Genomic DNA, 14,168 nt, shown 5'->3' on the forward strand with positions numbered 1-14,168 from the left:
TAATGAAAAAAAATAAAATAATAAAAATACTAATTTTTTGTAAAATTTGAAAAAAAAAAAAAAAAAAAAAAAAAATTTTTTTTTTAAAAAAAAAAAAAAAAAAAAAAAAAAAAAAAACAGTAAGGCCAAAGTGACGAAAAATACTTTTCCAACCATACAACTATATTCTAGAATATTTTACAAAAAATCAAACAACCCCTAGTGCAATAAAGATAAAATGTAAGTTTTAATATTCGATCATGATAATGATTCCCTCCTTTTATCCATATTTTTTTAACCTTTTAGAGTATCTAAATTTCAATCTTGTAAAGTCATAATGGGAGCGATTCCTATAAGGTAGTTACATATTGTTTCTAAAACCTTCTCTAATCCTCCACCTACTTTTGAATTTTTTGGCTTTTTCTTATTCGAAATTCAAATTTTAAACAAGTACTTCAAGCTTGCCATCTCAGACTTTACCGAAAAATTTGCCCTTCACCCCACTTAATTGAGGCTGAAGATTTTTTGTTGAAGCATCAACCAATACAATTTTCAATGCAATTGTCCACTATAGAACGAATCCTATGCCTATGTCAATGCCCTCTTCGGCTGTGTTAGTTAATTCGCGAATTATTCGCGAATTTTTGAGAAAACGAATTAAACGGCCGAATTCGTATTTTTTAGAAAAATTCGAAAAAAAAAATGTGTTTTTTGGGGGAAAAAATACTTATTCGCGAATTATTCGCGATTCGCGAATTATTCGCCCAAAAAAAGGGCCCGCGCTCGCGCTCGTGCCTGTGCCCAGGCCCGCACCCGCGCTCAGGCCCGCACCCAGCCCGCGCTCGCGCCTGCTCCCTGGCTCGAACCTGCGCCCGGGCCGGCGCCCTGGCCCGCGCTCGTGCTCACGCTCACTTCCGGGCCCTGGCGCGTGCTAGCTTCCACGCTTGCTTCCTCGCTTGCGCTCGCGGCTCGCCCAAAACAGAGAAAGTGAAAAAAAAAAAAAAAAAAAAAAAACCTTTCCAAAATTTAAACCTTGCACCAAAAAAATTTAATCTCTTATATATTATTTTAATCTCTTATTTACTTAATTTATTATTTATTTTGAGGTAAAATATAGTTTGCTATTTTTTTTACTTAATTAGCTTAATTTTGTAATTCTTTTTTCTTATATTCTTAAAAAATATGGGTATTTATGATAATAGCATAAATTTTGAGAGAAAAAAAACTTAATTTAATAGCCAAATTTTTTATCCCGAATTTTTAATTGATGAACGTATAATATCTATATAAATCACGTATCCGAATAATTGGCAAATCCATTTTTTAGCTGTATTTTTCAACGAATTTAAAAATGAGAAGACGAATTTTATCCGAATTATACCCGTACCGAATTTTTGCCGAATCCGAATTAACTAACTATGCTCTTTGGCACTATATATGTCTCTGGGGTTCATCCTCAGCTTGGTGTCAAAATTAGGTGTCGACAAGTACCCCCAACCCCGGCGAGTGCTTGTCTTTCGATGAGCATCTTTTGATTTGATATCTAACACCGAGCTTTTGGAGCTTCTTGGAAATGGTATTATCGAATGGTCTTCGATGACTTTGAGTGATGCTATTTCTTGCTTATTCGCTTTTTCTATTCGGGATCCGTTCGAAAGAAATATAGTATAGATTATATCATGTTGACCTCCACTGGTAGGAAAGATCAAAATTGACTTGTCTTCAACCTATTCTCCTCATGTGCTCATGCCAAAGTCCTTTCCTTATGCGGAGTCTACATCTATTGACACCATCTTCTCAATTTCCTAGTTGAGTCCAAGCCTTGATGGCCCTACTTTATTGGCTCCAGCTGCTTCAACCCTTCATTGGACTATCTACTTTGGGCTACTGACCCTTACTCCTCTTAGCTCCTCTATATTTTCTATCTAGACTCGCCAACTCATCAACTAGAGCTTCTGTATTCACTACTTATAGGCCTTCGTAGAAAAAAGGTGGCAGCCTTCAGAATCAAGTGGGAACTAGGACCGTAATAATCCATTAGCTCAGTGGAGTGCTCACCAGGGGGCGAAGAAAGTACATTCATTAGGGTAGAGGAAAGTAAACAACCAACAAAACATAATAAAAGCGAGAAGTATACAGGTTTTTATAAAGGCTGTAAAGCTATGTGTAAATAGCTTTGCAACCACAAAACAACTGGAGTAAAAGTTAATAGCTCCGCAACTCGACATATTAACCACATATCGAAATTTATAGCTCCGCAATTGTAGAACACTGAACTTTGGCAAATTACGCAGTTCGAGTGTGGGAATAGTAATTGGAACTATTCCACATCTTTTGAAGGGCTGTCGAGAGGTTTCGGCAAGTTATCGAAGTGAGCAAGAGGCCAGAAGTGCAAAAGTGCATTGCAAAATACAATTTCTGCACTTTGTACAGGGTACCGGTACCAGCATGGTCCAGTATCGGTACCAGCACAGATAGCTGCGTGGCAGCAAGGTGATTTTGGTCTTTTCACCTCCAAAACCCATCCTTATCTGCCCATCTTGACTCCAGTAGCTGGTTAGAAGTTGATGGCTTAGTTAGTTAATCGCGCGAATTTTAAAAAATACGTATTAAACGGCCCGTTCCGTATTTTTTTGAAAAGTTCAAAAAAAAAAAACGCGATTTCTTCCTCAAAAAAACTTGTTCGCGAATTATTCGCGATTCGCGAATGATTCGACCCAAAAAATGGCGCTCGCGGTCGCGGATTCGCGGCCGAGGCTCACGTCGTCGCCGCGCTCGTGGTCGTCGTCGCGCTCGTGGTCGCGGATTCGCGGCCAAGGGTCGTGTCGTCGCCGCTCTCGTCCCCGAACTCGTATGGGTCGTCCTCCTCCTCCTCCTCCGCCGCCCTGGCCTGCACCGGGAGCAAGAGCCGCGGCGGCAGATGCCCTCTCGCTCGAGGCCGTCCGCAGAAAAGGAGAAGAGGAACAGTAAAAAAAAAACGTGGCTTTTGGAGGCAACTTGTGTGCGTTCAGCGAGGCCACTTTGTGGCCTCGTGACCGCATGAGAAGAGGCCACGGTGACCTCCCTCTCATTAATCATATATATATATAATATATATATATATATATATATATATATATATATATATATATATATATATATATAATTTTTTATAAATATATATATTTTTATTTATTTATTATATATAATTTTTATATATAAAATTATAATTATTTATTATATTTCTAAATAATAACTTTTATATATTATATATAATATTTATTATAAGTCTTGATATATTTAATTTATATAAGTTTCAATATTATTTATATATAATTATTATATATTCTCAGTATATTAGTTATTATATATTTATTATATAGCCGAATTTTTGATTCCGTATTTTTAATTGGTAAATGTATAATATCCGTATAAATTACGTATCCGAATAATTACCAAATCCGTTTTTTAGCCGTATTTTTCAACGAATTTAAAAATTAAAAGACGAATTTTATCCGAATTATATACGTACCGAATTTTTGCCGAATCCGAATTAACTAACTATGGTTGCTGGAGCTCGGGGGATGAGGTTTAAGCCATTCCCTTTCTCTCTGTAGGTTTTCTCTCTCCTTGAAGTGAGATTTAGTGATTTGAGCTTATTTTTCTTCCTCTCTCTTATGCTTGCTGGTTTGGAAGACTTGGATTAGCTTTGAGGCATGGAAAGAGGTGTCTTGATAGTATTTCCTCAACCCTAAAATAGGGATTTGCTGAGGAGGATCTGTAAAAAGGTATACTATCCAATCTTTTCATAGTTTGAAGCTATAATAGTGAGGTTGAGCTTGTTTTGATTTGTTGATTACCAGCTGGTTTGAGAAGACTATAGTAGCTGTAGAATCAAGGTTTTGCTGTGATTCTTCAACCTTAATCCAAGGAGAAGCTGGATTGAAGTTTGGAAGGTGATTAACTAGCTATTTTCTCTACTTTGATGCTGAAAATAGTAATGTTAGTGATAGTTTTGGTGTTGTTTTGGCGATTGTTCATAGCAGGATATATGAACCCTGTGGCTGAGCTTTGGGTGATTCTTGAAGCTAGTTTTGTTGTGGCTCTTCAATTCGAAACTAGGGGAAAAGCTCAATTGGAGCTGTGAGAAGGTATACTATCTAGTAGTTCCTTAGTTGAATGAAATAGTTGTAGTTTAATGCAATTTTTAGTGTTTGCATGCAGCAGGTTCGCAACGGACCATTCGATCTTGCTCGGCTGAGTTTTGGAAACTTTCTAAGATTGGATTTGGTGTTCCAACCTGAACCGAAGTGGGGATTCAAGTATTAGCACTATACTAGGTAAGAGTTTACCTAGATAAGATGATTATGTGAGAATTATGTGAGTTTTAGTGCTGAGATACAAGTTCAGCTTTTAGCTGATTTCGGGTTGATTGTTATGGTACTTGGAGGCTGCGAATTGTCTTCACTCACTTGATCGACGAGAGTCGTCGACTATTTGGTGGGTTTGACCTCACCGGAATAAGTGAATTCCCTCTATGTTCTTAGTAATGCTATAGAATTGCTGATTATGTGTAATTGTGACAATGGATTACTATGTGAAGTGTAGTTTGAAGTAGTTAGCATATCTACTTCCTATGGCTAATGTAGATCTCTATAAAGTAGAGAATTGTAAGCAAACACATCATGCAGCATGCATAGTTAATGTTCAGTACAGATGTATAAACATAGAGCTAGAATTGATATTCATATGCTAGTGGCATTGTGAAGGAATTGTGTGATGCATTAGTTGTAATCCCATTATATGGCATTATCATATCTCTATGGATTAGAGAATAAAGGCACTAAATCTATAGCATGATAACTAGTGTGCTTGCGTAGACAAGTTACCAATGAAAATAGTATGCTTAGACTAGCATCAATTTCATGTTGTGGTTATAATCTAGTTGATATTAGCACTTTATATTGTACTTACATCCCGACCTATAGGTCGGTAGTAGACATTCCATGTTTGAGACATGATGACTGAGGACTTTTGACTATGGATCATCCTTGCTTGCCATTGTGCTAATTCGCACATACTTGTGAGGGTCGCTCCCCACAAGCCGGCACACCGGAGCTGGCCTACGCGACAGATTGCTTGCCCGTGTGGGATTGGGTGCCGAAGTGGATTGCCGTGGGGAGTGTACCACAGGGCCATTAGGCAGCTGGATTACCGTGTGTAGATCCTTATGAATTGAACAAAATACTAAATTGTATTGCTAAGGGTCATTACTTGATAGTGTGCATATCATAATTGTGATATTGGAAACCTAGTAATTTTAGTATTCACTAGTTGCTATTATCATCGTAATTTCTATCATGTAGTAGTTGTACCTATTTTCTTTTATTCAGCATGAACCTAGTGGTGTAATTCGCTGAGGTCGACGGCTTACCCACTGGGGACTATGTTTAATAATTCTCACGCCCTTTTTGTTGTTGTTTTATTTACAGAGCCATCCACTGCGGGAGAGGCTAGGGATCGCTGCAAGGGAGTTGCGTCTAGCTAGGCGTAGCTGAGAGTCCTACTAGGTGATCACCTCGCTACGTGGTTTGTTGACGAGGGTGATGTGTACCCATGTATAGAGATACCACTTGTACATGTAGTTGATTTTGGTGACTCTGTGATGTATATGTATGGTTAGAGAGTTGTGTTTACAGTTTATGCTTCTACTTTCTGTTGATCTTAGTAGAGTTTGTACTAATTATTCTCTAGTTGTTAGTACTTTTATGTCTTTTCTATGCTCTGATACTATGTTAGACTTTCTGTTGATTGGTATATTTCTAGCATGGTTTTGGTAGACGCATTGTATACTGCAGGTATATGGCGGGTCTGTGCATGTATCGGGTATGCTTTCGCTGATACCCAGGCGTGACAGCAATATTATCTAGAATTTGGAAATAGGAATGATTAAAAGTTAAGTACAAAAGAAGTATCCAATTAACAACACATAAATCCGAGCCAAACTTAATCAATACAGAAAAAGTGTCAAGAAAACAGAAGTAAAAAGAAAGTAGAGAGAATACAGAGGGAAAGAAAATTGAATTAAAGAAGCGAAAGAAAGTAAAAAAAAGGAAAAAGTAATTAAAACAAAGACAATCAAGGACAGACTACAAAATACATAGAAAGAAAAGAAGGAAAGTAGGAAAGTTTGTACTAAAATCATATCTATAAGCTCTTATTAATTCTCATAATTTTGTCCACGTGACAGGCTTATCTTAACTATTGCTGTGGGGTCCATCTCCTTTATTACTCATCTCCTTCTTTTAAACCTACCATCTTTTAAAGATCGTGTCGTTTTTCCTTTCGTCTCTTCGGTAGAAGAAAACTTTCAGAAACTTTGTGGTTTCCCATTTCGTTTGTTTGGTTTTCATGCTTTTCTTTTAAACTCATCAAAATCTAATTTGAAATCCCACTTCTCTTTTACCTAAACCCCTTATAAGTTCTCTCCCCCTTCCCTCACCCCACTTCTTTTGGCATGGTGGTGGCGCGATCGAGATCGAGATTGGGAACGCGATAGAGAGCAGGATCATTTCCCCTTTTTCAACCTTTTCCCTCATCAATCTATCGTGAGATCATGAAGGAAAAATTAAAATTTTATAAAGTTTGGGGGCCAAAATGAAATTTTTTTAAAAAGTGGTGTTGCCTTGTGGGCCAAGTCTCCACGCATGATGCATCATGATTGACGCCCGCCGCCCACGCTCCTCTCACAAGTCATAGTGCCACACGCTAATACACTCACGTAAATCTCTCTCTCTCTCTCTCTCTCTCTCTCTCTCTCTCTCTCTCTTACAATCATTTTCTTTTCTATCACTCTCTCAATCTCTCCCCTCCTACCTCCCACCTTTTGGACCGCCGTGCGGCCGCGCCGACTGCTGGTGCTGCTCGCCGCCTCGCCGCTTGGGCTCGGCGCCTCGGCCTACGCCCCTCTGCACTCCGCAGTTAGTTTTTCTTCGTCCGCTCGTGGCACTGTCGCAGGGCCGAGTCGCCTGCTCTTCAACTACAGTGCGGCGGCGCGCTAAAAGCCTAAAAGGCTAAAATCCTTAGGCCGGTGGCGATAATCTCTCTCTCTCTCCCTTTTAGATTATTTCAGTTCAATAAGAGTATTTATATTCTAGCAATTTAATTTGCTTTGTATAATTAATAATTGTGTTTGCCTGTTTGGTATTGGATTATTTAATATTTGCTATTTTGCTTCTTGCCTTCTTGATTATTAATAATTCGAGTTGTCCATAATCTATTTATTATTTGATCATGATCAACAATTATGATAATAATGATAATTTATTCATATTTAAATTTTAATTTTAAAATTTTTTAAAAATTTTTAGAACCTTCAAATGATAACTTATTGGATTTTAAACTTTTAGTATTTGAGAATATGAAGTAAAATAGTAAATCCAAAATTTTAATTTTTTATGAATTCCTTCTTTATGAATAAGACTATAAGAGCTTTTTCTTTTCTAGGCTAACTGTTAGTAAAATAATTATTATTTATAATTTATTTTTAGATTTTATTTTTTATACAATTTTATATAATTTGCAAATTACTTTATATTTATATAAATGAAATCTTAATACTTGATTTTTTTTATATAATTTTTGTAGATCTCTAGAGAATTAGGCCATTATTATTTTAATGGGAAATGCAACTATACTCGATTCATTTTTTAAAAGAAAAAGTATTAAAAATTTGGAAGCTAATGAACAATAAGCAATTTATAGAGATGAGGCTTCGAGTTCCCAAACTAGTCGTTTGAAATCTCCAAGAATAAAAGTTAAGGAGGCTAATAACATGCTATTTGAGCATGATCCTACATTACGACCTCAAATATGGGATTATCCTGTTGAACAACATGATGAAGTTCGACGGGTATATATAATTAGTGGTCTATATCAACCGAGACTTTTGGAATATCCAAAAAGTGGGCCTCTTTCTCATTAGCGTCGTTTCCAACCTTCATGGTTTGAATCATTCAAATCATGGTTAGAATATTCTCCAACTAAAGATGCTGCATTTTGTCTACCGTACTTTCTTTTTAACCTTCACTGTTGATGGTTTTCACAATTAGAAGAAAGTCAAAAAATGGAAAAAGATGTATTTTTCTAAATCATATAGGTAAAAAACCAAACTCGCCTGATAACGTTGCCGAAAAAGCTTGCGAAGAATTGATGAAACAATCTCAACATATTCAGAATGCGCTTTATAGATGTGAGACCCCAGATAGTCCTATATATGAGATATAATATGGCTAAACTCTTAACCGGGCTTAAGCATTTTGGGTGGTGACAAGGCCCAAGAGGTTAAGAGAGTTAAGCGTGCTAGGACGGGAGTAGTCCTTGGATGGGTGACCCCCTGGAAAGTTGGGGTGTCACAGTTGGTATCAGAGCCAATTACCAACCGGAAGTGTGAGATGAGTCTCGGCTGAGCCAGGGTCTGGATGACGGGCTAGCGAGACGAGTCTCACATCGCCTGGTACTTGTGAGTCTGGGCCTGACGAGGACGTCAGGGCTTAAAGGAGGGGAGATTATGAGACCCCAGATAGTCATATATATGAGATATAATATGGCTAAACTCTTAACCCGGCTTAAGNTCGCCTGGTACTTGTGAGTCTGGGCCTGACGAGGACGTCAGGGCTTAAAGGAGGGGAGATTATGAGACCCCAGATAGTCATATATATGAGATATAATATGGCTAAACTCTTAACCCGGCTTAAGCATTTTGGGTGGTGGCAAGGCCCAAGAGGTTAAGAGAGTTAAGCGTGTTAGGACGGGAGTAGTCCTAGGATGGGTGACCCCCTGGGAAGTTGGGGCGTCACAATAGACATACGTCACAACAAAAAGCAAACGACGCCCCAATAGACATACGTCACAACAAAAGGCAAACAATCATTTACGTCTTAAAGCATCAATAATTGCAGTTAGATATTTTACTTTTCAAGGATGTGCTATGAGAGGTCAAGATGAAAGTGAAGAATCTATTAATCGGGTTAATTTTCTGGAAATGTTAAAGGTGTTTTATTTTCTTAATGAAAATATAACAAAAGTTATTTTAGAAAATGCTCCACAAAATGCTTCTTATAATTCACCGGATACGCAAAAAGAAATTTTGCAAGTTCTAGTAGAGAAAGTAAGAAGAAAAATTCGAGATAAAATTGGTGACTCAAAATTTTCTATAATGGTTGATGAAGCACGCGATGAGTCAAAAAAAGAGCAATTAGCTATCGTTTGAGATTTGTTGACGTACAAGATTTTATTCATGAAAGATTTTTTAGTCTTGTTCACATCTCGGATACTAAAGCATTAACTGTGAAAATTGCAATTTATTCCGTTTTTTCTCATTATAGTCTTGATGTTTAAAATATTCGCGGCCAGGGTTATGCCGGGATGAGTAATATGAGAGGTAAATGGAATGGATTACAAGCATTAATTTCTAATGATTGTCCCTATGCTTACTATATTCATTGTTTAGCCCATTGTCTCCAATTGGCTTTGGTTGCGGCATCTAAAGATGTTCTTGAGATTTATGAATTTTACTCAAAATTAAATACTATAGTCAACATTGTTGGATCTTCTACCAAACGAAATGATGAACTAAAGAAGTTTCATAGTTTTGAGATAGCCGAACTAATTGAAAAGAATGAGTTTGAGACAGGAACCAGACTCAATTAAGTTGGCAATTTGCAAAGGACCGGTGATACTCGTTGGAGTTCACGCTTCAAATCTATTACAAGTTTGCTAAGAATGTTTAAAGCAACATGTGTAATTTTAGAGAATATTATTGATGAAGGATCCAATGCTGCTCAACGCGGTGAAGCATATTTAACTCATAAGGCATGACATCTTTCGAATTTGTGTTTATTTTACATCTCATGAAAGAAATAATTGAGGTGAGCTGCATTCTTTGTCAACATTTGCAATGTAAATCTCAAGATATTCATAATGCTATGCATCTTGTGGCATCAACAAAATAACTTATTCAAAAGTTTAGAGATGAAAGATAGGATTCTTTTTTTGACAAAGTAAAGTTATTTTGTGTAAAGCATGACATAGAAGTTTTTATGTTAGCTCCTTATGTGGGAAGAGGAAGTCGTGCTCGCCTTCAACGAGATCACATTACACTTGAGCATCACTATTGAGTTGATATTTTTAATGGTGCAATAGATTATCAATTGCAAGAATTGAATACAAAATTTAGTGATAATATAATAGAGTTACTTACTCTAAGTTGTGCTTTGGATCCTAAAGATGGTTGCAAATCTTTTAATATTGATGATATTTGTAATCTTGCAAAAAGGTATTATCCTCAAGATTTTACCGAGTTTGAAAGAGAAGGGTTAAATATAGAGCTTCGTCATTATGAATTTTAAATTTCGCGACATTCCGACTTGCAAAAATTGGCAACTATTTTTGAGTTATGTCAATGGTTAGTAATAACAAGAAAGTCAGAAATATATCCACTTCTCTACCGATTAGTTAACTTTGTACTGATTCTTCCAGTTTCAAGTGCAACTATTGAACGGGCATTTTCTGCTTTGAACATTATCAAAACCGATCTCCGGAATAAGATGGATGATAACTTTCTTACTAATTCTTTGATCGTGTATATTGAAAGAGAAATTGCCGAGAAGTTCACTGTTGATTCAATTATTGATGGATTTCGTGACTTGAAGGAGCACGGAGCAGTATTCTAACTTTTGCATGGTAAACAAAATTTTTAAACTTTTCTTTTAACCTAATTGTTTTTCGATTCGATTCACATCTTCGATCTTGACCATGATCTCGATCTCGATTGTTGTAGGTTTTTTTTTTTGGATTGCTCTTTTGGGAGCTTGGAATCATATTGGATGAGGAGCACCACTTCAAGTCGGAGGCCTACGCGGGAGCGTCGAAGTCGTACTGTAACGACCCAGCCCACTAGCAATAATAACTCGTTGGGCCAAACAACCGGCCCAAAATGCTTAACCCAGTTATTATTACTAGTGTCTAAGTCTCTTATAAACCCAATGACAACCCCATTCCTATCCGATGTGGGACTATTGGGGTGTCACACGTACTCACAACAAGCGGGGACGATCTGCAAGAATGGGTACATCGTGATCAAGGGAAGGCCGTGCAAGGTTTGGCTCATCATAATCTCGATCCGTTCTTTATGTTCTCTGTGTTAAATTCAGATCTCTGTGTTTGCGATATGGTTTTTGCTAAAGTTTCTTCTCGGTTACGTGTTTGCTCGATGAGCAATTCGTCTTTTATATGGTAAATATGTACTCAGATCCCGTCAGCTACATGTCATTTTTATTTAGACAACTCCTTTACCTTATCTTGATTGAGATACGCCCCTTAACTTTTGATTCCTTGAATCGTATTATTTACTTAGGTTGAAATTTTTGCATAATGTGTCTCCCCCCCCCCCGAACTAAAATTCTGACTTTGTCCGTAATTCGAGGTATGCTACTCTACAAAAATTTATCCGCTGCATCGCGCGGATCCCTACACTAATATATAATAATAATCTATACCTATACATTATTTCTCATAAACTTTGTCATGTGGCAATATCTCATTTAGCCTTGCCTTCTCCTCCTTCATAAAAATCGAATTTATTATCTCTCATTTTCGCGCGATGTTTTGTCTTCTCACCTGCCTACTTTTTGATTAATATGTTCACATAGTTCATTGCCATCTAAACAAATCAATTTTATGAAAGAAACAAATAAAATAAGATATTTTCATACTCTTTTTTTTTCACTTTTTTTGGCGCATAAGAAAGATTCATATTTTATAATATTTTTTAATTTTTTCTCATTTTTCTTAAAGTTATGTAGGAATTGGAATTAGGGTTTTGGAAATTACGGTGTGGCACGGCCGAGGGAAGCAACGATGGATTCGGAGTTAGTGAGAGGGAAGAAGTAGTGGGTGTGGGGGATCCGTCGGGATCAACGTGGCTGTGACCAAGAAGGAACTCGACACCGCCAATGGCGGTGGAGGCGACATGGAGATTGGGATTCCCTTTCACAAAAAAAAGGAGTAAATTAAGATATCTTTATACTATTTTTTCTCAATTTTTTTTTTCTTTTTTTAGAGGGGGACACAAAAAAGATTCATATTTTATAATTTTCTTAATTTTTCTCTTTCTTAAAAAATTGGTTGGGGACGAAATTAGGGTAATGAGTGGTGCGACATAGTAGGACTAGTAGCAATAAATTTGGAGTTGGTGAGGGAAAAGAAGTGGTGGGTTTGGGGAGATCTGTACGGGATCGACGTGGTCGTGACTAAAGAGAAGCTCGACGCTGATAATGGCGGCAAATGTGACGTGGAGATCAGGATTCGCCTCCCCGATATCTGCAATGCAATTAAGGTGCATATGGAGTAGTGTTCTATTGTTGTTTCTTTTATTATTGTTATGTGTAATTTATTTGCTAAAATTATAAATTTTGCTATATCTGTTTCATATTTTCTATTTGTATTTATTGATTTCTCATAACAAGTCAAAAAGTTTTAAAATTTACTTTGTTAATTTTCTGTCTTTTATGGCATTAGCCCACTGCAATGTGTGGATAACTATATATAAACCCTGCAAATATAAAGGATTTTTCAAATACCCTGCAAATGACTTTGTTTGTACAGTTGAACATGCAAAAATTCAAAGAAAAAAGAAGTGGGGGACAATGATAAGAAGAAGCAGCTATTATACCGTTCAAGCGTGACTATACATTGAGAAGCAGCCTACCGTGCTCGCCCATGAGACTGAATGAGGACGCCATTGATAATCGAGAGGGCTTTGGAGGAGGACGGAGCGGGGGTTTTGGGGGAGGGGGGAGGGGAGGGCGAGCAGAGAGCAGGGTTTTGGAGGGGAGAGGGAGTTTTGGAGGGCTAAGGGAACACGAATAGCTCTGGTGAACAGTGGGTTTTGGAGGGCTGAGGGAACAAGAATAGCTCTATTGAGTAGTGGGAGGGCTACAAGCTTACAGGGAGAGTTTTTTTTGTCGTTTTTATGGTTTTGTTGGAAATCAGTCAACGAATGAAAATTTTCTATTGCGGGAAAATTTTCAACGTGACCAACCAGCGCTCGGGAGGAGGAGGAAAAAAATGTAATAGAAAAGATTTACTTATAGTCATAGCAAAGCAATAGGTAATTACAAAATAAGGATGCTCAAACAAAATTTAAAATACAAAAGAAAAAATAAAATAGCTAATTTATATCTAAAAAATAAGTATAAAAAAGCAGCAATACGTAGAAAATAAGCATCGATATATTAACCACATATCGATATCAATAGCTCCTCAAAAATATTTAGAAGTTGTAAATATGAATGAAAAGTGAAAAAGATGTATATAATAAAGCTCAACAAGGAGGAAAAAAAAATATATATTCAAAAGCAATATATAAAAAACCTAGATGAAAAGCTAAGTAAGAAAATAGTGTATGATTAAGAAAAGTTTAGTTAGAAGCCAAAACAAAATTTTAAATCAATAGCTGTACAAAAATATTTTGAAGTTGGAAATATAAATGAAAACTAGAAATATCTAATTTTTTTTCACCTAAAATCTAAATTTTCAAAAATCGTGCAAATTCACGAAAATACCGAAAATTTCATGAAAAAAAAATCTAAATCGATGTTGAAAAATTGCAAAAAAAGGTTCACGAAAAAAAATCAGAAACCTCAACACACCTGCTTCCTCAGCCATCTTAAAGGCAAAATTGACGTTGCTAAGCCGTGCCTTGCATCATCCAAGCCGTCGCCGCCGCCAGCACCACTGTAACATACCAGATTTTGGTATAAAAATAAAAATAAATAAAAATAGTGTGAGAAACCATTTTTATTGAATTTGTAGGAGTAAAACATAAGTCAAAAATGACTTGTGCTGAAATCGGATTGAAAACAGAAGATCTAGAATTTTCTGTTGAAAACGGGACAGATAAATTAGAAGAAAATGCACAGTCTCAGAAAATTATGAAAATTGAAGAATAAGTCAGAAATATTTTTATGAGGCTAGATTTAAAGTTTCATATTTTTCTGACACCCGTAGAGTGAGAAATAAAATCCGACAGCTATCTGATAAAGATTACAGTTCGGTACAGTTTTCGGTGACCAAATGGGGTCGAAACTGAAAACTTAAAATATATTCTTACTCAGTACGTAAAACCGAACATGACTGTCAAGTTTGAG

Source organism: Ananas comosus, linkage group 14 (genome assembly GCF_001540865.1).
Source record: "Ananas comosus cultivar F153 linkage group 14, ASM154086v1, whole genome shotgun sequence".
In the NCBI taxonomy this organism is placed as follows: domain Eukaryota; kingdom Viridiplantae; phylum Streptophyta; class Magnoliopsida; order Poales; family Bromeliaceae; genus Ananas; species Ananas comosus.